The sequence below is a fragment of the Meriones unguiculatus genome, chromosome 4 (assembly GCF_030254825.1).
Source record: "Meriones unguiculatus strain TT.TT164.6M chromosome 4, Bangor_MerUng_6.1, whole genome shotgun sequence".
Taxonomy (NCBI): Eukaryota; Metazoa; Chordata; class Mammalia; order Rodentia; family Muridae; genus Meriones; species Meriones unguiculatus.
In genome coordinates, this window is record NC_083352.1 from 120493556 (window position 1) to 120519169 (window position 25614).

Genomic DNA, 25614 nt, shown 5'->3' on the forward strand with positions numbered 1-25614 from the left:
CCTGTCAAAAAGTTTGGGGTCTGTGAGATGCACTTTTTTGGAGTGGGTGGGTTTCAAGACAGGGTTTCTCTATGTATCCCTGGTTGTTCAGGCTCTATTCTGTAGACCAGGCTTGCCATGAACTCAGAGATACACCTGCCTCTGCCTCCTGAGTGCTAGGATTAAAGGTGTGGGCCGCCACCACCCGGCTGAGATGCACTGTTTGACTTCATGCCTGATCTAACGAGGGAACCTCCTATGGTCGTTCATGTTTATCAGTCTGTTTGGGGTTATTCCACACCATCCTCAACATTTCAATTAATTACTCGTATTTAAAACTTGGAGTTTTATATCCAATATCAGGCTTTTAGCTTTCAGAACATCTCAACATTGGCTTTCAGAACATCCAACATCTCAACGTGGACTCACATGGTGGCCACCAAAAGGTGCAGAGAACAGCTATGCCCCCTAATGGAACACATACCTTCTAATTTGCCCCTACCACCGTCCTACCCCTCCTGATCTCACGTTTACTGTCACCGATCACTAGCTCCTGTGGTCACTGAGTCTGGAGCCATGTGTGAGGCAGAAGGACATGGGAGCCTCCAAACACCAGTGATCCGCTCAGCACAGAAAAGGGAGGCCATCTTGGAATCTCCACAATGCAGAGCAGGGAGCAGCTGTTTACACCTCACAGCGTGGACAGCTCTGCAAGGCTGTCCAGCACTCGGCAAAGGTGTTTGCAATTCCAGAGACTGACAGCACACTGCACGCTCACATCTGGAGTTTCTACCGGCATCTAGCTTATTAAATTATTCTGTTTGGTGTTTTACAGTGCTGTAAGCGCACACTGCCCCATTTCTTCACTATCGACACTGATCACACACTGGGCAGGAGGGCCCCAAAACATGCCAACTGAAGGCAGGAATAAGTTGTGCCAGGCAACTGCATGCCAGAATGCTTTCTGCTTCTCGAGTGCCTTCCTATCTGGGTATAGTAGCTCATGCCTGTAATCAAGCACTCAAGACACAACAGCTCCAGCAAGTCTCAGACTAGCCTGTCTGGTGAGTTCCGAGATAGTCTAGGCTAACGCTATAAGACCATGTCTCAAAAAATGAGTAAAAACCAAAAAAAGAATTCTTCCTCAGCCATCACCTCAGCCAGGAGTTCTAAGCATGAAAGGAGAACCAACTCAAATAAAAATCACTATTTGGTACATTTAATATAAACTAATAAAAACTACTGAAACCAAACCTGGTAGTACAGGCCTATGATCTCCTCCCCTCCCTTATGCTCCTCTTCTCTTCTCTCAACAGAAGCCTGAGATGGGAGAATGGCAAGTTCACCACCAGCCTGGACAAATTTATCTTCCAAGATTTCTGAAGAAAAAAAGCAGCAGTCTGGTGCTCACAGGTGCTAGCATCTTTAAGAGCCACGCCCATCTCCCTCATAAACGCACAGACAGTGCCCCTGAAGTTCCCAGCCTGGGGGAGAGGGACAGCAAGTAGAATTTAGGATAAAATGTAAAAACATCGTTTGGTTTTCTGTGGATTTGTTTTCACAGCTACTGTTTATTTATGGAAGTGACATGAAATTTCCTTTATTTTTTTTTTCATATTACTCCATTTCAATCCACAACTAGTGACTTGGTAGTAAAGAGGAGTGAAATAATGACAGAACTCGGTGTTGGCAGGATATGTAAGTCACTGGCATTTGGGGAAGCCGCCTCACAACGACAATTGGTTGTCATGACAACAGTCTTAGAGGAGAGCAACTCACATGGGATTTGGGGGCCCTGCTTGGGGGTTCAGTTTTAGTGCTGGGGAGGGAAGCACGGCCTGGCACACGCTCAGCAAGTGTTTTTTCACCCTTGAGCTGCAGCCTCTGTCCCAGAAGCACCTATGTGTAATCGGCAAATATTTCTCAAGCATTTGCCACACATCAGGACTGGATAAGGGATAAGGAGATAGCAGGGGAAGGAGAGCTGTGGTCCCTGTCTAGCTAATGGATGACAAAACAGGCAAGGAAGCACAGAATGAGGGACAGCAGGCAGCAGAGGCCTGACTCCCGCTGTGGTGCTCCCTCCACAAACTCGGGACAGACAAACAGTGTTCGCTGTACTGTTTCTTGGCTCTGGGCCAAGAAATTAAGGACAGCTACCCAGACCCCTGGAGATAAGTAGGGACAGCATCTCCCAAGAGCAGTAAAAAGGGACCAGGGCATATTTTCTGTGACTTTGCCTGTCAGCTCCTCCCACCTCACCCCTTGGGTTCCCTGGAGCAGGGCCCCAGGACAGCTCCCTCCTGACTGCTAGTTTTCAGGTGACCTAGTTTCCCCCAATAGACCCACACACCTCCGCCCCCATCCGAGAAAACCCTGCTCAGGCTAATTAAAGAATTGCCTGGTGCCAACACCCTCGGGTCCCCCCACCCCCAAGGGCACTGGCCTGGGTGCTGGGATAGCCCAGTAATGCAGGGCTTCTCTGAGCTGGGAAGTGGCTTCTTCAAGAGACTCTTGGCATCCCAATCCACATTCGGACAATAGAAACACCGTGGGGTACCAAGCCCTGGGAAAACAATAGTCTCAGTAATTTAAGGGGATCCCCCAAGGAAGGGAGGCTTGGAGGTAAACTGGTAGAACAGAAATATTTTAAGCCTGGTGTGCGGTGAGAATATTAATGGGCCATCACATAGGCCTGTGGACCTCTACTCATCAAGGGGCTTGGCTGGGGGTATGAGCATGGGAGGGGTCTGCAGAGGCCAAGGCAATGAGGTCATCCAGGAAGTATGTGTGAGAAGAATCTGCATCTAGGGGAAGTAGGGTGGAGCACTGAATTTTCTCAACATCTGGGCCACGTACCAAAATAGTTCAATTGTGACCAAAGGGAAGTTTAAGGCCAGGGCACTAGGCCCTGGGAGAAGTAAGAACAGGCTGTGGGTCACCTCCAGACCTTGAACCTGCCTATCATCTGGCAGAGTCTAAACCTGGTTCTTCTCCAAGCACACATTCATCCTTGCTACCCTGAGGGGAAGGGGTCGTTGTGAGGATCCAGGTTCCCACAGACTGGGCACCATTGGACTGGCTATTAAAGGGAGGAGCAAGAAAGTTGACCAGGGTCCTGTGGGGAGGTGGAGCCATGGGTGACAGGAGGTCCTGAAGGTGAAAGGCAATGGCGGGGTTGCATCTAGGAATGAGTGTGCCCCTGGAGAAGAGCATATTTATGGGGGTCACAGAACTCATTCATTATCCTGGGCCCTGATTGGCTAGAGCTCTTGGAAAGAGCCTGAGCCCAGACAATGATGAGTTCTAGGATGGGCATATGTCCTAAGATGGCCCAACCTTCTGAAGATTCCTCTCCCCGCTGTCTGAGGCAGAAGACTGAAGTGAAAGTGTCCTGAAGGCTGTCTTGGGGTGAAGTGAACGCTTGGGTGGTACCGGAGATAAAGGGGTCCTTTAATCACTGAGATGCTGGACTCCAGCTAGTCAAGCCAACAGAAGCCATGTCTTATATAAGCCAACTCCTTATAACCCAGGATATCCTAATACAGGGCAAGGATGCTTTCAAGAATGCAGGGCAAAGTTGCCCAGGAAGGGTTGTGGCCTCTTGCAGAAGGCAATTACCAACATGCCCATTTTCTCCTACAATGGTCATTTCTGGTTCAACAGGTCTAGGTGGAAGGCCAGCCTTGGGGAAGGGCAGAAGGTCAAGGTTGAGCTCCTGCAGTAGTCTTGTCTGTTGACTTGGGAGAAAAAACCCACACACACACTTGCAGAGGAGCAGCTGGCTGACACATCTTTGGCATCAAGCCTACCGGTTCGGGAAAAACAACACGAGGGAAGGTGAATTCAAATTCAAGAGACTGTCAAAAGTGAGTCAGAGAGAGAGAGTTTCAAAGTTCACACTGTTAAAGAAATATGTTCGTCTTTTTCCCCCTGGTTCCTCGGCTATTCTTTTCCACAGTCTTGGCAGGCTACGGAGGAAGGGCCACGAGTGCTTTTCTCCTGTGTTTCCTGTGCAGCTGAGCACAGGGGAAAAGGAAAACAAAACAAACAGCCCAGTACCTCCTCCCAGATCTCACTCGGGACCTGCTTTTTCTCTAAAAGGATGCACACCCCCGCCCTCCCACAATGCAACTGAATCACATCATCTGCACGGCAATGCTCCTCTCTTGAGCGAAGAGACTTCTGGGCCTTGGTGCTCCAGATATCTGATTTAGAAATCACCCCCTGTCCCTCCGGCCCCATTTTCAGGGGCCTTGCTGCACTGATTGTCCTACTCCTGCAGGGATGACCCTTTTAGACTCTGGGCACAGTCACCATACCATGGCCTCCTGGTTCTAAATCTGATGAGGAACTAGGGTCCCCTAGGGCCTGCTCCTCAACTGCATTTTTTTTCCAGACGCATTTCTTCATTCAGATCTCTGAATGGTGGCCCTGACCTTTTGCCTGAAACCCATTTACAGGGTTTCAGATTTATGGTCAGGAGAAGGGAGGTAGGATTCATAATCCACAGGAATGAAGAGTGGGCAACTCCTAGACCTGAACTGTCTTGGGACATGAATCATGGGGGCACCAATGACCTTTACTTGGACTAGGTGAGGACACTGGTTTCTCCAGCCTCGCGGGCAAGCAATATAAAGAGGCACCATCAGCCTGGCACAAGGAGAAGAAAACCTCCTAATGCAAAATTAGAGGCCAGCCCTTAGAACAATGTCGGTGTCCCCCAGAATTCAATAACCACCCATCAGGCTGCAAAGAGATAAGAGCCAGTGGCATGGCAGGCAGGTTGCCCAGGAGCTGCAATCCTGGCTGGACTGAGAAAGCGTCCAACAGGAAGGACTAAGGATTCTGCTGCGCACATCTGGAGCCCCACGCTTGACAACATAACCCCTCAGACCCATTTCAAGCAGATGATTGGTTGATATGGGGGGTTGGCTCTGCCTGTGAGGATGAGATGGCCTCCTTAGACCTCCAAGAAAACTGCAAAGGAGTGGACGGTCCAGTGGGCACAGGAAGCCCGGGAACACATCCGTCTTCCACACTGAGCTTCTCATTTGACACCTGAACCCAGAGAAGCCAGACCGCTTGTAGGTAAGAATGCCATTGTGGGGAGGGCCACAGGGGTCAGACACAAAGGTTCAAAGGCCAGAGACACACAGACTTCATATGATGCCTACAAGTATCCCATGTGGTGCCGTCAATCACAGCCACCGATTCCCCAAAGAAGCTTATAAAATAGCTAAGTAGAGGGAGATGGGAGTCATATTACACAGTCTCTTCACTATTGGGGCTGTGGGACCCCCCCACATACACACACTCCCATACAGGAACAGAAAACCTCCCTTCAAAGCTAGATGGATCATTTTCAAAGCAGGCCACCTGTGGCCACAATCCCCCCCCCTTGGACTACAGGTCATTAAACAAGGGGTGGCTGTGAGTTCTGTCTAGATCAGGCACTCTGCACCCCTCCCCCATCTCTCCTGACATCCTTAACCAAGCTTTCCTCCCTTTTGCCAACTCTGAGGCTGGTGGGGTCCATCTGGGGACTGTAGGAGATGAATTATGAAGCCACAGGGCTGAGTACTGGAAATGATCAGCACTGTCTGCCATGGCCGCAGAAGTGGCTGGACACTGTGAGCATATCAACTGCAACTCTGGCCTACAGCCTTCATGCCTAAACCTAGATTTCTGTGTTTGCCTTTGCTCCCTTGACTAAGATTCTAGTCCTTGATAGGAGGACGTGGCTTAGCAGGGAAAACATTCTGCTCAAACATGAGGGCCAGAGATCTGACCCCTAGAACTTACTCAAGCACTGCTCTGGAGGGGGAGACGGGTCCACAGATCAAATTGCCTAGATGAACTGGAAAGCTCTAAGTTCAAGAGAGAGGCCCTACCTGGGTATATAAGGTGGAGAGTGGCATGAGAGGAGGACACTCAACATTAACCTCCAGCTTCCACATATGACCACATGTTAACACCCATTCGCGCGCGCACACACGCACGCACACACACACACACACACACACACACACACACCACATGCAAAAGCAGTTTAATCCTCTAGTCTTAAACACAAAGGTCTGGCATGTTATCAAATCAGATAGAAGGGCCTCTCAGAGCCCAGGGTATCATTTGAACAACACAGAATCACTGTCACTTCAGAGGTGGACAAGAACCAATGTATCTTCAGCTAACCTGCCCCTGGAGATAGAATGAACTCGGCTCCATCCCGCTAACATGCTGATGACCAGGCTCTAGAAAGTGACATTCTGAGTCAACTATAGCAAAATGGCGGCATGTCCAGCTGACTTGACAGATCTCCACGTAGTGCCTCTGAAGCACAGAGACACCGCATACTGTCGCCAGTCCATTCCTAAAGGATGAGGGCCCTAAGACACTGCCACCAGCTGGCACCCTTCTCCATCTTGATGCAGAGACCACTAGCTCATCTGTCCTTAGCACTGAGGGCTTCATGGCCTTCCTAACAAAGTGACAGAGCACTCTGGTCCAGTCACTAACAAGACTCCTCTCTCCACTGCAGACTCCTGGAACACAGCCCTAGAGAGCTGTCACACACACACACACACACACACACACACACACACACACACTGCGTATTCCCACCTTTCCCCCTGCAGCCAGGGCCAGGCTTAGCCAGTTGGGAAGATGCTGGGGCAATGGTTTTACAGGACTTTTCATATGCACTATTTGCTGAGGTGTGTAGAAGGATGCTGAGGAAGCCATTAAGTCTGAAAGTGGTCCTTCCTGGGAACAGAATGAGAGAGGGAGGGACCCAAGTGAATCCGAGTTGATTTCAGCTCTCTGCCAGTCACTGCTAGATCTGGGAGTCAAATGCAAAGTTAATGCATGAAAAATAACAGCAGAACAGAAGAGGAGAGACTCCCAAAGTACCCTAAGTATTTTAAAAGATCTTCCGTGTGAAGTACAAGATGTTAGAGTCTACAGCCTTAATGGCGAGACAACTAAGAAGGCATATTGTTTAAGAAAGCAGACAGACCAATTCGCAAGAGAGAAGGTAACTGTCAAGATGGTGACAGAGCGAAACATACGCTTAGCTGAGTTAAAGGGAAGCCTTTCAGGGACTGTTATCTGTGCCCGTGAAATGAACCGCACAAGAAAGGATGCCAAAAAACAACGGCAGCTTCTCGAATTAGTACCCCCTTCCCTATCAAGCTCTGCTGTAACATTTTTTGGGAACACTGCATTAATCCTGAAAATGTAGGTATTGTCTCCATTTCAAAGGGGAGACTAGACTAGGACTGGGGTCATAATTCAGTTGGTAGAGTACTTGCCTAGCATTCACGAGGTCCTAAATTCAATCCCCAGCACCTCATAAGCTAGGTCTGGTGGTACGCACCTGTAACCCTGGCATAATGGAGGGAGAAGGAGGTGGATTTAGAGTCCAGAGCCATCCTTGGCTATACATCAAATGTGAGACCAGCCTGGGTTATATGAGCCACCGTCTCAAAACAAAACAGAAACAGAAGACAGCCTCGGAGCAGTTAGAGCACTTGTAAACAGGGCTGGGTTCCAGCTCTTCTGTGTTGGCATCTCTTCTTTATCAGCCTGCCATCTGTTTGATGGGTTGGCGCCTAAGCCATTTGCTTGGTATGTTTAATATCTCCCCTACTGGAAAACGAGAGGGGGGAAAAAGTCAGGCAAAGATGAGCTCAGACGTCTGATTGGTGCAAGAAGAGGAATTCTTGTTTTGTTTACTAGTTTTTGTTTTGTTTTGTTTTGAGTCACACTCTCGTGTAATCCAGGCTGACCTGGAACTTGCTATGTGGCCAAAGGTGACCTTGAACTCCTGATTCTCCGGCCTCCATTCTCCAAGTGCCGGGATTTCAGGCATATACTGTGACATGTGGCTGGGAGAGGGATTCTTAAGGGAAATAAGTGAAATCATGTAGAGTAAGAAAAAGCAGATTCGAGTCAGAGCTTCACTTAGCATAGGAACTGACTGCCTCTGTAGGCTTGGGCAGGAAATGGATGTGCTTCATTCTAGCACACTTCATCCCTAACCCTTTCAAGACTCCAGGGGCTCAGCCTCCATGAACAAACATTCCCTTTCTGGTGAATGAGTTTTCATTCTCACTTCTCAGAACAACTCCCAGGCCAGATTCACAACAGTGACAGTCTGGTCCTCTTTTGCCTGGAACATAAAACAGGAAGTTTCCAGCTCCTCTCCAGTTTGATGGACGACGGTTTTGTTTTTTTTTTTTTTTTTTTTAATCCAAAATTCCGGTTTTGAAGTTTCCCCAGTACTGCACCTGTGAGCTCTGGGTTACTCTGCAGAGATGCACGCTGTGGCCGGCTGCGTTTCTGTCACTCCCCTGTGATCTGCAGCCAGAGTTCCTCCCTTTGATTCCCTCCTCCTGGGTGTGCAGAACTCTGAGCAGACCTCGGCTTCCCTATTCCCTTTGAACCTGAAAGTCCCAGTGCAGGAAGCTGTGTTACTATAGCAATAGAATTCAGCTTCCTGCGTCAAAACCCCAGGCTCACTCTATTAACCGTGGTGCTTTGCACTCAGATGTCTGGGTCGGCGCTCTTGTTTCCTCTCAAGTGATGGCATCGATCTCTAGCTCATACCTTGGGTCATTACGTTTGGAGGGGTTCTTTCTTGGGGGTGTATGTACGTGTGTGTGTGTGTGTGTGTGTGTGTGTGTGTGTGTGTGTGTGTGTGTGTGCTTACACACGCAGATGCATGGGGGAAGGTTAGAGGTCACGGGGTTGATGTCTGGTATTCTTCCCCCATCACCCTCCACCTTAGTTTTTGAGACAGGGTCTTTTGATGAGCCTGAGATTCACTGCTTTGGCTAGACTGGCTGGCTAGCCTGTAGCTCCAGGGATCCGCCTGCCTCTCTGTCTCCAGCAGTGGGGTGCAGGTGAGTGTTACCGTGGCTTTCACACAGTTTCAGGGTTTCAAATTTAGGTTCTTACACTTGTGTGCAAGCCTTTTACCAACTGAGCCATCTCTGTAGCCCTAATTTGGGGTTTTCTTCTGGCAATTTACAGTGTAAAGCTTTATTTACTTAGACAAATGAGTAATTACTGTCACCCACTGCACCAGAAGCAAAAGGTGGGTGGTTCCCAGGGCTCCTGAATGGGCAGAGCTGTTGTCCAGCAAGATTCTACAGCCAGCAAGGGCAGAGCACTCCCGCTGGACCAACCTTCCTGCCAACATCCAACTGTGAACTCTAGACACCACCTTCCAATGAAGAGAGCTCACAGGAAAACACCAAAAATCAGGCAGGAACTGGAAGGGACTCAACAGTTAAAAGAATGTGAGGGAATTTCCCTCCATCAGACCTGTGTGTGGCAGCTTATCTTTGGGTAAAGATTTCCCTGTCATGACTTAAGTAATTAGAGGGCAAAATTCAGTCAGTGACATTTGGAAATTGGAGAAAGGTGTCCCCCAAAATAGATAAAGTCACAGGACAGCAGCCCTAAACACTAACTAGCTGTTTTCATGGCTTGGCATGTACACTCCTGCAGAGGGAAACATGAGTTCAAGGTCATCCTCAGCTCGTAGTGCCTTTGAAACCGGTCAAGGCTCCATGACATCCAGTCAAGACAGAGAGGGGGTGGGGGAGAGAAATGGGGTGAGAGACTGTGCCTAACTCTGCCCGAATGCTACATACTCTGGGAAGATGCCAAGCAGTGCAAATCAGGCTCAAAGGAATGACCCAGATCTCAGCTGGTGCCTACCGTGTTGGCTCCTTTTATGTCAACACAGGCTGGAGTCGTTGGAGAGGAGGGAGCCTCAACTCAGAAAATGCTTCTATTAATGTTGGGCTGTAGGCAGGCCTTAGGCATTTTCCTAATGTGCCCATTGTGGGTGGTGCCATCCCTGGGCTGGTGGTCCAGGGTGCTATAAGCAGGCTGAACAAGCCACGATGAGTAAGCCACCAAGCAGCACCCCTCCATGGCCTCTGCATCAGCCCCTGCCACCAGGTTCCTGCCCTGCTTGAATTGGTGCCTTGGTTTCCCTCAATGGACTGTGATGTGGGCTATGTAAGCCAAATAAACTCTTTCCTTCTCAAGTTACTTTTGGTCCCGGTGTTTCATCAGCAGTAGTTGCCCAAAGGGTGCTGTTCGGAGTTGAAGACTGGACGAGCTAAGTAGCCAGTTATTTAAAATATGTCTATCCTGAGAAACACAGAGTCTGAGAATCCAGACCCTCTCCAAAGCTTCACAACACTCAGGATGTAATCTAAAATCACTATAAATGGGCTAGAGAGATGACTCAGCAGTGAATTGCACTTGCTGCTCTTCCAGAAGACCCAGGTGTGGTTCCCAGCATCCACATGGAGGCTCACAACCATTTTAGCACTAGTTCCAGGGGCTCTGACATCCTCTTCTGGCCTCTGTGGGTACCAGGCATGTCAAGGTGCACATATGTACATGCAGGCAGGACCTTCATACACATAAAATTTTTTTCTGAAACAAGTTCTCACTATATAGCTCTGGCTGGCCTGGAAATCGCTACATAGACCACCCTGGCCTCACACAGAGACCCACCTACCTCTGTCTCCCAAGGGCCGGGATTAAAGGCATGTACCACCATGCCTGGCCAATAACTCTTTAAAAAGAAAAATAAAGTAAAACTACTACAAAAACTTTAAACTGTTAAAACTAGAAAACTATGACCCAACTCAAGAGGAAAAAAAAAAGCAGTCAATGGTGCTTTCTCAAAATGAAACAGAGACCAAAATCAACAGGATAAGAATTCTTAAAGCAAACATGCCAGCTTTGCTCAAGGATGTAAAAGAAATTAATGCTTGTAATAAACAAACAGACCAGAAATCTTAGGTATGCTAAGTAGACAATGGTAGCAGATGCCTGGCATTCTAGTACTCAGGAGGCAGCAGGATTTTGAGTGAAGATCATTCTGGGTTAGGTAATGAGGCCCTGCCTCCGAAAGGAAGGAAGAAGGAAGGGAGGGAGGGAGGGAGGGAGGGAGGGAGGGAGGGAGGAAGGAAGGAAGGAAGGAAGGAAGGAAGGAAGGAAGGAAGGAAGGGGAGAAAAAAGAAAAGAACGATGAAGAGGAGGAAGAAAAATTCAACCAAGAACCAACATTACTAACCCACTCCGCTCCATTGTCCTTTGCGCCTGTTCGAGTTCTGTTTCTAAGGACACAATTCTAATATTTACTTTATCTTTTCTGGTGTCTTCCTAGTGCTGGGTTCTAGGCAAACTTTGAAGGGCAAAACTACAACATAACACTCAAATCAGGTCATTCTGATAGTAGGTAAGCATATTACAACTTACTTAGCCTCTTCCCATCCCGCTCTGGCCTTGGATAGGAGGAGACTCGAGTCTTTCCTGGCCTCTCCCCAGAGCTTCCCAATGCTCCAACTCAGTCTCCAGAGCCATCCTGACAGCCATGTGTCCTGCCTCAGCACACACATGGGAGCGTTCCCTTCTCTGTGGGGCCCCTGCAACGGGCACTCGTGCAGGCCTTCCTCATTGCCACTTGCATTTTCCAAATCAAGAGCAATTCTGCCTTAGAGATACCCAGAGATGGGGGAATATACACCAAAACCCACAGAGCAGGACCACCAAAGCCGGCCGTGGATCAGCGTGGATTCCTATCCCCTGAGTGGGATATGCATTGGTCTAGAAAACCTTTTTTTTTTTCCATTTTAAAAAGAAACCCAACAAGACAGCTTAACGGGTTTAAGGTATTTGTCCTACAAGCCTGGTAACCCCATTTCAGTCCCTGGAACCCAGGCAAGGGAGAGAAGCCACTCCACAAAGTTGGATTATTTTCTGCATTGCTTTTTTTTTTTTTTCCACGATACGTCATTACGAGTTTAAGAAGAACGCTGATGCGTGACAGTACCACTCTGGCACCTTCTATTTTAATGGGTCCGAGGTACAGCCAGGAATTGATATGTTTGAAAGTTCCCCGGGTGGGTGTGATGTGCCTCCAAGAACCACCGTGTCAGGACCTGGCAACCTCCCTGCTGTTTCTTGGAGCAGCAAGGGCTGCTTCCACACAAGGCAGAAAGCCAGATAGTTCTGTAGAACATGAAGCGCCCCCGAGGACACTAATGTGCCCAGCACGGAAAACAGGCTCCGTGAGGAAATGATAATTCCATGGAACTATCTCCGGCTGCATTCCTGACGCCAAGCTCAGTGCTTTACTTACGCCATCAGACTTAGTGCTCATAACAGGTGTCAGGAAAAGGTACTATATTGTGTGTGTATGTGTGTGTGTGTGTGTGTGTGTGATGTTGGGGTAGGCACATGTATGCAAGCACACTCAACCATGGACGCCAGAGGAAGAAATCGTGCATCCTGCTTCATCGCTCTCCACCACACTCACTTGAGACAGGATCTCTCGCTGATGTGAAGCTAGGCTGGTACCAGCAGGTACCAACAATCCTGTCACTGGCACTGGGCTCTCAGGTGTGCATGGCTGGTGGGAATTCAAAGTCAAGAGCTTATTCTTGCGCCATGTTCCCAGCCTATATATATATATATGGTTTTTTGTTGTTTTTTTTTTTCTGTGATGCCCTGGCTGGCCTGAAATTTGCCAGGAAGACCAGGATGGCCTCAAATTTATAGAGATCTCCCTGTTTCTGCCTACCAAGTGCTAATATTAAAGGCGGGTGCCACCTCTCCAAGCCAACGTCTTCTTTCATAACCGCCACTCAAGATGCCTCAGTGGTCAGGGCTTGACTGCAGGACTTAACAGATCCAGGGTCTCATTCTCCTTGTTATATGGGCTTTACTGTGAGCTCTGTATAATGGGCCAGGTAGTATCAGGAACTAACAAATGGGTCCACCCTATGGCCCCTTTCAGTTGATAGGTGCTGTTCATTGCCTTGAGCTGTCCTAGGAGAGGCAATAGATGCCTTGTACAAGGAAATGCCTAGCTCAGCCTTGGCTGCCTGGATTCGAGTGGGTGAGACTCCCCGCTGGACAGGCCTCTACTTTTTGTAATAGGAGGCTCCTTTACAAGCCACAAGGAGATCTCTAAAGCTCACTACCTCACTGAAAACTGTTCTGTGTATCTGAGCCAACACAGCCAAGCATACCACTCACATCCGACCTTTGTGACTGCCAAGGCTGTGAGTTTTGAAATATGCCCTCTGCTCCCACATGGGAGGGACTGGAAATCACTGCAGGCTTCACATTTACCTGAGGGTCTGCAAAACCTTTCTCAGATGAACAACAACAACAAAAACCTAGTTTGAATTGCCCCTTCCTAACTTCCTCCCTCTCCTGCTGCTCCCTGGTAGTTGCATCATTTTTCTGAGTTTCATCAAGAGCCCCCAGTACACACTCTCTCTGTCCCCTCCCCAGCCACCCCCAGGGAGGGTTGAGACAGAGTCTTGGTAGGTAGCCCAGGCTGGCCTTGAACTCATGATCCTTCTCCAGTGCTGGGATTAGACAGGCACATACCACCATGTCTGGCTTCAAGTTGTTTTCTTCTTTTCTTGGTTTGTTCTTTTTTTGTCAACCACCTTGCTCCAGGATACAGTCCAGGCTGTTCCTGAGGAGCTCATGGGTGCTGAGCATGGAGCTAGGTCTGATGAGTAGCAGCTAGCTTGGCACGTACAGCCACATGATACAACCTGAACCACAACTGTCTTCCTCTTATTTTATTCAGCCACTTGTCTGCCAACCCCAGGAGATGAGAGCAACCAAAGGGTGAACGCTTAATTTAATTTTGTATTCAGTGAAAAGCGTAAAGCCAAGTGGAATGAAGATCCTGGATATTGAACAGCTTTTTAAAGATATCATCCAATAGTTTAAAAAAAAAAGTGAATTACTACAAAACCTGGGTCATGATATTTTACAGGTTGAGCAACCAAATATCCAAAACCTAAAATGCTCCAAGACCCAAAGCTCTTTTAGATCTGCTGTGAAGCCATAAATGGATCGTTTCACCCTGACCTGTGGCAGTCCACAGTCAAAACCAGCACGCTAACGGTATTATAACAATCAAGTAGAAGGGGGTGCTTGGGATTTGAGAGGATGGCTTAGTCAGTGAAGTACTTGCTGCCCAAGCATGGAGGTCCTGAGTTCAGATCCCCAGCTCCCCTGTAAAAGCTGGCATGGTGCTATGGGCCTGTAGCCCCACCACTGAGAAGGCAGAGACAGGACGGTCCCTGAGGCTTCTGAGCGATGATCTGACACTGTCAGTGAGCTCCAGTGGAGTGACAGACCTTGTCACAAAAGTAAGGTGAAGTAGATGAGCAAGGTGGTGCACACCTCTAATCCCGGCACTTGGGAGCCGGAGGCAGGTCGATCTCTGTGAGTTTGAGGCCAGCCTGGTCTACAGAGTGAGTTCCAGGAAAGCCAGGGCCACACAGGGAAACCTTCTCTTGAAAACAATAAAAATAAGGTGAAGAGTGACTGAGGGACAACATACTGCATGCTGACCTCTGGATTCCACGTGCTTGTGCAGACACATGCTCGTGCACTCGAGCTCGTGTGTATACACACACACACACACACACACACACATACACACACACGCCTAAGGAGGGGTGGGTTATATCACAGTGGTAGAGTGCTTGCCTATGCTCATGTGTCCTAGATTCAATCCCAGTGGAGAAGAAGAGAAAGGAGGAGGAGGAAGAGAAAGAGGAGAAGGAGATTAGAAATGAACCCATGTTTGGACTTGGGTCCCCTCTGTAAGACATGCCACTGTGTCTCTGAAAATATTCCAGACTCTGGGGTAGGGGGTGGGAATGCAAAACACTTCTGGCCCCAAGCGTCCTGATCAAGTCTCCTCAGCCGGTACCCGTGACGTGACGGAGTCAAGCACTTAGCATCAGTGTGGAAGAAGGCAGGGGCGGCATCCACACCAGGGACAATGAGCCAGCGAGAGCTGACGCGGTTCAGACTGCAACAATGACACGTGCTCACAGGTGAACCCAGAGCGGTGCACAAAGATAAAGTCTGCAGAAACCAAGATGGCACATTATTCTTTAACTGCAGGAAAGAACAAGAAGAAATGTTTAAAGACTGTGTGTATTCATGTCTGTCTGTCTATGTGAGTGTGTGCCACGTGTTGGGGGGTGCCTCAGGGAGCAAGGGTGTCCAGTCCCCTGGAGCTGGAAGCTACGAGCCACCATGTAGATGCTGGGAATTGAACCCAGGTCCTGAGGAGCAGTATGCATTATTACCCATTGAGTTGTCTCTACAGTCCCTAGAAGCAATTTTAATCCTCGATAAGGAACAACAGAATAAATGAGGGTGGGTTTTTACCAGTGAGATTCTGTGTAAGCTTAAAGACCCAGATATACATATATGTGTTGGCATGTGCTCAGACAAGTTAGTTGAAAAACGAAATCTCAGAGGATGTGTGAAGAAGAAAAAAAAAAGATAACATGTAAATGAATATGAATTTGTGTCTGCATCAAAAATGTACAGAAAGATATGCTAATCACCCAGGGATTCCTTCTGGAAGCAGGGATGAGAGTCATGGGAGAACAGAGGGGAAATTCTACTTTACATTTTCCACATCTCTGTACTATTGGGCTTTTATGATGTGTTTGTGTTCTTTTTATAATTAAAAAGCATAAAACACAGTAATAAGAAAAAAGCTTAGTATTATACGTCAAAGGAAAAAAATGGAATCTTGGTGAAAACCATTCCTATCTCATCCTAAGGCAAGAGGATGAGTCCGTCATGTGACATTCGCTATCTGTCATGTCCATAGGAGAGTTGGGATGTCAGCGATTCTAGAAAGCAACCGAGAAGGGCCAGGGGCGCTGAAGGCAGTGTGTGTTAGCACATGTTGGCCTTCCTTGCAATTGGATGACAAGAAACAGAGCCAGCTCTGATGAAGACAGTGAGCTGAGAGTTCACTGGGCTGCCACAGACACTGGGGCCTCAACAGAAGAAGAAGCAGGGGCTACAGATTCTGAAGGGAGCCATGATCATGAGCAACCTGGTGAAGAACATGAGTGACCCAATCCCTGAACAACACCACATGTTGTTCTGCTCTGGAGACACCCAGGACACACAGAAGATCAACAGCAAGATCACAGGATGTATGTTTATATCCATACATCCTGTTGCTGGGCAGACTCAGTACTTAACCATCTGTATCACATAGTATTGCTATGTTTTCTTTACACACAGGGAAACCGAGGCTCAGCTCTCCAAGACAATCAAGTAACATGCTCAAGATGGCAGTAGGTGCTGGAGGCAGGCATGCCACAACACCAGCCAAGGTCACTGCTAGCCTCCCCTGTCTGAAGGAAAGACTAGAAGATACTCACCCTGAGTGGGATGTCCTGTACAGAGAATAAAGCATTTTTTCACAAACAAAGAAAAAAATAAATAAAACAGCGAGTGGAAGCTGGGGACGTGGCTCAGAGGTACAGTATTTGTCACACAAGTGTGAGAAACAGCTTGGACCCCTAGAACCCTCAGAAAAAGGAACATGGTATCGGCGTTTCTAAAATCCCAGCAATCCTACTTGGGGATAAGATGCAGACAAGAGACTCCTCAGAGGCTTCCCAGCCAGACAGCCTAAAGCACAGGCTGGCACAAAACAAAAGATCCAGTCTCCAGCAAGGTGGAAGGTGGGACCAACGCCTGAGATGGCCCTCACACCTCCACATTCTCTCTCTCTCTCTCTCTCTCTCTCACACACACACACACAGAGAGAGAGAAAGAGAGAGAGAGAGAAAGAGAGAGAGAGTTTTTAAAGTCAGCACATGTGGTAAAGGACAAGGGCTTTGAAGCCAGGTGGACTAGATTCAAGTCCTAATTGCCATTTATTGGCAATGTGACCTTGGGGGTGTCATTGAACCTCTCTGTGCTTCGCTCTCCTGAGCACTAGAGTCAGGGTAAGTAATACTGCCACCGCTTAGAGCTGATGGAGGACTGAACAGTTAGAGGCATGCTCATAGGCACCACGTGGTCACCATCAGTTAAGAAGCAGGTGTCCTTCCCCCCAACAGAGGCAACCCCGCAGGGTGCAGAGCTTGGCAAGCAAGCACGAGCTGGATTTAGGCTCACCTTGGAGCCAGGCACCACTGGGCTGTACACAACCCTGCAACAGGATCCAAGCCCTGCTGGGCAACACAGGGTACCAGTCTCCTACCCGCATCCCCCACCCCCAGCTGTGAATCAGAATCTACACACACCCACATATATGTACATATATATGTGTATATATATATATGTGTGTGTGTGTGTGTGTGTTGCATACATATATATACATAGATATACATAGATGCCCAGGGCCCATCCAGACTGATAGGGACACAGGTGGGACAGACCCAGGAATCAATGTTTTTGAAAAACCCCAAGTGACCAGATGATCCCAGGGATGGTGGGCGCATCCCTAGACAAGTGTTTTTGGAAGCACTGTAAACTCAGTCTCACCAGTTCTGGCTACTTGAGCATCTCCCCGAGACCAAGCATCCTGTCACTCGCATCTGGTCACAGGCCTGGGCACACCTAACATCTGTGACTCTGAAAGCAGCCAGCAGAGCAGATGGCTGTGCAAACAGGCACAGGCTGAACTGTCTTTTGCGCTTGAGTGGTCCACACCAGAAACCCTCATTTGTAGACTTGGGGTTCCCCAGATGTTCGCTACTCAGGAAAGTTTGCAGACCCGTCGGGTGGCAACCCCCCCTCCCAGGAACCTGTTTGAAACATAACCTGCTGGAGCCTGAGCCCTGCCAAATCAGCCTCTATACTCTAACCCTAACCCGACCAGTTTGAGGTACATACCCGGCAACCCTCCCCCTCCCTGAATTCTACTCGAGGAGGTGGGGGGGTATGAGGGGCATATCCTCCCCTTGGTCCAGGTTCCCCCTCAGCAGCATGCCTGACTCAAGGGGAATCTTTGCTTTAACAAGCTGGTTATTTCAAAGTCCACATTAAAATAAGCCTTCCCAATAAATTAGAAAAGGAGACAATACCGGGCTCCACACTCCCAGGGCATAAAGCACGCCCCTCTTTTGAGCAGTCGTAACCCCTGCTTCCTGCCCAAAGCCATCCAGAAACATCAAACAGCCCAAAGAAAACGAGCATGTCTTCCTGCTGGCCAGGTTTCAAGTTATCGGGCAGATTTCACACTGTAGCTTGACCTCATTAATCCAAGGCCTATCACATTGCTGTAAATGTCAGTGGAAAAACAGCCATTCAGTGGGTTTCCTTCATTCCACCAGAAAGGGGAAAACAGGAAGCTGACAGCAGCTGCGCCCCAGCCTGGCAGATCCCAAGGGCCCAGCGGACGGTTAGGGTTAGGGTCTATGGCTCCTTTTCCCAGCCCACTTGAGGATCAAGATGGGCCTTATGTCTGGCATAAGCAAATGCAGCAGTAACACAGCCGTGAGCCGGTTAACTCGGGTCCCCTTGCACCTGCTCAAAGGGAAATAGTGCGCACCCGCTGAAAGCCTTTGGTCTGAACGACCTTACCGACTGGCTGTTCGTCATGCAGGTTCATCTAGATCTCTCCTGCCCATTGAAAATGTACTGTAAGCCAAACCCGTGGAACTCCGGGGCATGCGAGGCCTTCCAAGTCCTCATTCATTCCTTTAATGCATATGGATTGTCTCCCAAGCTCTGAGCGTTTCACTGGGCAACTGGGGACACAGCTGAATGAATTAGATACAGTCACTGACCTCGGAGGACATAAGGTCCGGAGTAGCGGATCCCAGCCTTGATGCTATTAACATTTGGGAGCTGGTACCATTTGGTTGTGAGGGGTTGGTGCTGTGCCCTGGAGAACATCCCCTAGCTTTCCTGGTCTCTAGGCTCTAGATGTCGTTACTCCTCTTCTCCACTTCCCTCCTAGCTGCTTTTGACAAACAGAAACATCTGCAGACACTGGCTAAAACTGAGAACTACAGGTCTAGTGGATAAAACAGAACACTTAGACTAAGGGACTGGAGAGATGGCTTAGCTGTTAAGAACACTGTCTGCTCTTGAAGAGGATCCAGGTTTGATTCCCAGCACCCACATGGTGGCACACAACCATCTGTAACTCCAGTTCTAGGGCATCCAATGCCCCCGTCTGACTTCTGCTGGCACCAGGCACACATGTGGGGCAGATTTATATGTGGGCAAACACTCATACACATACACATAAAATCAAGTAAATAAATCTAAAAAGAAAAAATTAAAAAAAAAAAGAGGCGGGTGTGGTAATGCGCTCCTGTAATCCTAGCACTCGGGGAGGCAGGAGTATCTCTGTGAGTTTGAGGCCAGCCTGGTTTACAAAGCGAGTCCAGGACAGCCACGGCTACATGGAGAAATCCTGTCTTAAAAAACCAAAAACAAACAACCTGAAAGAATAATGATCATTATATAACTCTAAGTATGGTACAAACAGAGCCAAGGAAGAAAATTTAGAAAACATTATACCAATACCATGTACAGCTTAGAAGCCACACCAGCCATAGGGGTATACCCCTATTACCCCAGCACCAAGGCTGAGAGTTCACGGCCAACCTCAGCACGTAGTGAGACCTCCACAAGAAAGCCCTTGGAAGCCCATCTCTTTACAAAGGATCAAAATCCTTAGTTAGGAGAACTCAGAATGCCTTATATGTGTTTTGTATACACAGTATACATGGTCTGACTTTTCAGAGGAAGAAATTGGGGCCCAAGGTCCAAAAACTGGTGGAAAGCAGAATCCGAATCCGAATCCTGAGCTTAAACTCTGTTGTCACAGAAAAGGAACAGTTAAGCATTTGTTTGGATGTCACTTGTCTATAGGCAGGCTCTCTAGTCACATGATATTCTAAGCAGTCATCCTAAAAGACTCATTCCTCCCTGGGGCCACCTTGGGGCCTGGTCGCCACCTGCCCCATCAATCAAGCCACAAACTGCCTGCATGGAGGCGCATCTGCGGGACTCCAGCGGAATGCCATTCTGGATCCTGAGACATCTGGGAACACCTCCCCCACAGTCACCTGCACTCAGGAATTTCCCAAAAGTCAGGGCAGATTCCAAGAGCATGCCCTACTGTGACCCATCTCTAAGGGGCCCACATAAAGTCAGAGAAACTAACACTGGGCAGCCAGCTTTGATGTTTACGAAGAAAAGCACATGACATCACTATTTCTTTTCTTCAGGGTCTCACCATATAGCCGAGGCTGTCCATGAATTTGTCTTCCTCCTGCCTTGACCTCCTGAGTGCTGAGACTGCACACGTATCCCACCATGCCCAGCCGGCATGGAGCAACTTTAAAGACTTTGGCATCGGGGAATGTGTCAGGCAGAGGAAGGAAAGCTCTACACTTTCTGGAACGAACCAAGGAGGAGTAGAGAGAATGCTTCCGTATGAAAGCCCTGCCCTGCTCTTCCTCCCATGCAGAAATTAATCCTGAATTTTCTCGGGTGCTACAGTCAGACAGCGTTTTGCCAAGCGCCTCTACCTGACAGGGCTGTGGAGTGCTGCTCCGGGTCAGCGAGCATTTAACCATGCGCAGCCGCTGGCAGGATGACCTCTGACTCTTCCCTGGCCTTCCTGCGGAGGACCTGCATCACACCGCTGACTGGGCCCGGGCAGCAGCTCCCACCCACATTTCGCCAGAGCTGCCCGGCGCTTTCGAGCCGGTCCGCTCTACCACACTCGGTTCTCAGCGCTCGGGGGCCCACCCCTCATACCTACCACCTGGAAAACTGCCAGTGAATAGATCAAATGTGCCACCACAGTAAGTGTAGCCCACCTGTTATTGGTAATAATAGAGTAATAATAATAGCAGCTAACATCTGTGAACGGTTATTCGTACAGGGATGGCCCTGAGCTAAGTCTTTACCCACCGTGTCTCTTTCCTGCCTCCAGCAGGCAACTTACCTACGTGAGAGGTAAGGAGTCTATGGGCACCCACTGACAGGCACAGGGTGATGGCCCAAGCCTGGAGCCTCCTGTGCCCTCAGTCCCCACTTCTTACTGTGGAAGCTTTGGCCCCTCTATCTGCGGGCCTGCCTCTCCCCTGAGATCCCAGTTCTCTCCCAGAATGCCTTGGTTATGGAAACCCCTTGCTAAGCACAAGGTATGTACAAAGGACTCTGGAAAAGAGGGTCATGCAGAAGCCTAATTCCTCTTCCCTGGAGACAGGCTAAGAGGCTTTCTCTACTCCGGGAACTCAAGGCAGAAGAGGCACTAGTTCCCTGTAGCAGGGGAGGAGGCAGAATCTATGAGGCCCAAGGAAAGGAAGAAACAGAGGCTCTAGCAGCAAAAGGCACTTCCTGCCTGTCTGCCAGCCCTCCATGGAGCGGGTCTATGTTCTGTGGTCTAACACCGTCCCTAGAGCCCCATGAAGATGACAATGGTGGGATTCTTATTACCCAGAAGAGAAAGGGGGAGGGGGCTGGAGAGACAGCTTTATACAGAATCCCAAGATGTTTCAGCTTAGAGCTGTCATTTCAACTAGACTCAGACTGCTTCCTCGGTTTTGATACTTTCAGCTGCGATGGGCTTGTGCATGTCTCTCCCCAAGGCTGATCTCTAGGACGGGCTGAGGCAGGGGCTGTCCTAGCCTGGAACGTCAGTTGGCACACACTGTCTACAAGTTCTTAACAAGCGTGCGGGGGCCTGGGAGCACAGGGGACTAGGATGGGAGAAGGGAGAAGGTCAGCCGGAGACAGGGTGTCTTAGGGAATCCAAACCCAGCACTTGAATCCAGGCTGCCCTTTCGATATGCTGTCCACTCGGTTGCTGTTGGCTAGAACAAGTTCTCTGAGGCTTTAGAGCTGGGTTCTCACAAGACAGGACAGGTGGTTAGCTCAGAGGCGCTCCACAGAAGGTTCCAGCCTTAAAGAAAAGCATGTCCCTGCCTCAGCTTCGCCGGGGCCCTGACTCTGGCTCATGGAAACACTGAGCAGCAAGGTTAGAATTTAACCTCTGCTGCTCTGGCTCCCGGGCTCCGTGAATAGGGTGCAAAGTCTGTGTGGGCACCAAACGCTGGCCCAGCTCGCCTGGTACTGTTAGGCCAGGAAACGTCCCACTGCAAGGGGACTGTGGCTCCTAAGCCACAAAGGAGGGTCAGCTTGAAACCAAAGATGTTTTCTTAAAGAAAGCCATTCCAAAGACTGAGAAGAGCTGGGGGGACACAGCTAGGTAAACTCCAGTCGACAGAGAGGTCTGGCGTCTTGCTCACAGCTTCCCGGGGACGGGGCAGAGAAGATGCGGTTTGGGTGACAGGTGGGAGAGAAGGGGGTGGGAACGTGTGTGGGAAAGGCCTTGCAAGCAGGCAGCACGCTGGAAGGAGTCACCGGTCCCCACCGCCCCCTACAAGCTGGTTCTTTGTGACATAACCGAGGGAGGAAAAGTGGAACCCCCATCCCAGCCCCTGCAGAACCACCCACCAGGCTCCACTCCTGCACCTGGCTAGGGGACACGCCCCGCTCAAATCCTTAACTGAAGGAGGGTTTGCCCAGCAGGGTCATCCATGGTGCTCCGCTGCACCAAGAGCTTCGTGTGAGGCCTCTCAGTCACCCTATTGCAACCATTCGCCCCACTTCTTAGAGATCTGTGGTGATGGGGAACCCAGTGCAGACAGATAGTCTTTGGTGGAGCAGGGCTGAGCTCAGCCTGGAAGAAGAGCTCCCTCCCCAGTGGAAGTCCTTTCTCCTCCTGAACCACACTGGCCGCAGAAAATGGCAGGGTAGGGCACACAGAGAAGCCCTCCCACCCCACTCCAGAGGCCCCGGAGCGACCGCCAGCCCCTTCCCCAGAAAGCCTGGAGGGAAACGGCGCCTGGCACTGTCGGGCTCCGGATCCTCCACAGAGGGCGATTCACAGGCCGCACCTGGTGCTCTCGGCCGCCGCCGGGAGCTGGTGGGCGCTTCTGACAGCAAGAACAGGAGCCCTTTATGAGCAGTAAAATCACATGGGCGCGCGCAAGCACCGGCTTTCGGTTCTGGGAAGCACTGTGCAGCCTCATCTCTGTCCCTCCGCTCTCCAGATTCCAAGGAGCAAAGGCTCCCAGGCCTGGCCCGTGGCGGCGGCACCCCGCTGGCTTGCAGGGTGGGCCGAAGTCACAGCTCACCTAGACCCGATTATCCGCCCGGGACTGGGAGCTGCAGCAGCAGCATCTTCCGTAAAGCAGGAGGCAAGGCTAGGAGGAGAGCGGAGAGGAAGAGAGTCCGCATCCGCCACGGAGGCGGGGAGGAGCACCTCCCGCTCCTCGCTCCCACCCGGGGCGATCTGGGCGCTCCGCGTGACCTTGTGGGAGACCCCCTCAGTCGACCTCTGGGGTAGGGCTGCGCCGTTTCTGCACGTCCTGGGCGCTCGGGGGCGCTGCTCCCAACGGGAGCAGATGCGCGGGACTCGCGAGGAGTGGAGCGCTCCGGGCGCGAGGACCCGCAGCTCGTGCCCACGGCGGCGGGCGGAGAGAACGGGCGCATCCCTTTTGGGAAACCCCTACGCCGGGGGCTTCCGGGACTGACTGGCACGCTCCGGGGATGGAGATCCCGCACAGGGTCCGGTTTGCCCGCAGGGACGCCTACCCGGGACTTTTCCCACCCCTGGAGCAGCGCTCCCAGCGCGCCGCCGCTGCTTGCCCAGACCAAGCGCCGCCACGCGAGGGGGCGGCGCCCCCATGCCGGGCTCGCAGACCGCGCGCCCAGGGTGTCTGGTGTTCTGTGGCTCCACCACCCAGCCTTGTAACCCCGGCAGACAGTAGCCCAGATCGACCACAGACCTCACATCGTCCCCCAAGACCCAGCCATCGCAGCCCCAGCCAACAATCTGCCAGTGCATCCCCTCCACCAGCCTCCCCATCCGAGGGCGAGACCTGGGGAATGTCCCCACGGTGGCCCAGTTCTCCGGCCCCGCACCCTCGGTGCCTGCCTTTCCAGCACATCCCACTTGCGACCCCCCCTCCCATTATGTAAATCCACCCCCTTTGGCCAAGGCGCTCCTCTCCACCAGCCAGACTGTGAGGGGCTGAGACCACTTGCCCGCCGGATCCGCAGGGCGCAGAGAGGAATGCGGCGCCGCTTAACTCACCCGCTCTCTCGAGCTCTGCCCCGGGCGGCTCCCGGCCCCGGTTCGATCCGCAGGTCCCAGAGCCGCAGCTGGCGGTGCGGCGACAGTGCCAGCTCTGCTGGGTAGCGAGCCACCGCGCCGCCTCTTGGCTCCTCCCCTAAGGCGGAGCCTAAGCTATCCGGAAAGGGGTAGGCCCGCGCCGCTCCGCTCCGAGGGGCTTGCCACCTCGCAACAAGGTAGTCTTAGCGTCCTCGGGATGGAGAACCTTCTTTTGACTGGCAGGAAACTGGAAGCAGCTGAGACACAGCCAGCCTTTCAGAATAGTTTTCCTTGACTCTGCCCCACCCCTAAACTCCAGTACAGACAGGGAGAAGCCAGGAAGGTATTATTATTCCCATTTGACAGACAGACCCAGTGAGGCCCACAAAGGGGTAACAACCAGAGTAGCGCAGAATGGGGCAAGTGCCCAAAAATCAACTTCCCACCCTAAGGCCCAGGTCAGCTTGAGTCTGAAGGCTCCCCTAAACACCATGAACCTGGCCAGGCCTTGTCTAGGGGACAGGGCTACATGGATGGGTCTTCCAGATGATGAAAAGCAACAGGACGTGGTCTGTGACGTGTTTGGACTCAAGTCACTCACTCCTTCCTTCTGGAAAGAGGGGAGGTGAAGCGGAGGAGGAAGGAAGTGGTCATGTCTAGGCTGATGTCTGCCACCGGTGGAGGTGCGGAGTCTAGACCCAGCTGCTTCCTCAGGTTTCATGCTAAGAACAAGACACAAACACCCTGGGCTTCTGTCATGTAACCCAGGCGGCTGCAGCGTGTGCTTTCCCTTGAGGACAATGGGTTTAACTCAGTTTAAATTCGTTTTGAAAGTTACTCCTTTAAATCCCCCCTCCCGGGAGAGGAGAGAAAGTTGACAAAGAGAAAAACCCCATCCCAAACATTCTCTGGAATCCACATTCCCTGAACACTGACTTTTGAACAATGGTGTTCTCTTCTCCACAAAGGGCTTTGTTTCCTGCACTTTCCCAGCCTCCAGATTAGAGCCAGGGGCACCCCAGGGCTAGCCAGCTGGGGAAGCCAACAAGAGTCACAGTTTTGAATCCCAGGGATCCTTGGTAATCCTGTCGGAAGCACTCAGGAGAGAACTCAAAAACCTGGCTACCGTCACCGAAGTGTACTGATTTCCTTTTAAGACAGGGTCTCAACTGTGCAGCCCTAGCTGGCCTATAACTCACTATGTAGATCAGGCTGGCCTTAAACTCACAGAGATGCAGCTGCCTCTGCTTCCCCAGTGCTGGGATCAAAGGCATGTGCAGCTACACCCAGCCCCTGCTTTCCAATTTGCTGCATAAACTCAGTTACTTTTCTTGGAGGAGTAAAAACCTGTGGGTTGGGTTTGGGATTTAGTTCAGTGGCTAGCAGGTACAAAACTTTGGGTTCAGTCCCCAGCACCCCATTTGCCAGATGTGATAGCAACATGTGTAATTCCAGAGTTCAGGCATGCACATGAATTTGAGGCCAGCCTGTGATCCATGGGACCTTGCCTCAAAAACGACAACAAACACCATCACAGGTTGGGTTGTTGCACGCTTTCCCCAAGTCTGAAGTCCCCTTTCATTTGCCTGAGGTGCCTCCTCACTTCATTAATAATCCAGTTGTGAATGACGCTGTTTCTGGAGCAATTA

General features: G+C 50.5%; 1 protein-coding gene across 2 annotated transcripts in view; it reads right to left on the reverse strand.

The window, feature by feature from the left end:
• The window catches only part of Ppp1r16b (protein phosphatase 1 regulatory subunit 16B), an 89654-nt gene extending 65560 nt beyond the window's left edge, over nt 1-24094 (reverse strand). Inside the window, exon 1 of one of the 2 annotated variants that reach the window (XM_021663776.2) lies at nt 23948-24094. The gene's annotated coding sequence lies outside the window, so the exon portion shown is untranslated. Of the gene's footprint in view, nt 1-22985; nt 23118-23947 lie in introns of those variants that run through there. The other variant, XM_021663784.2, reaches the window with a different exon arrangement.
• Nucleotides 24095-25614: the final 1520 nt, after the last annotated feature.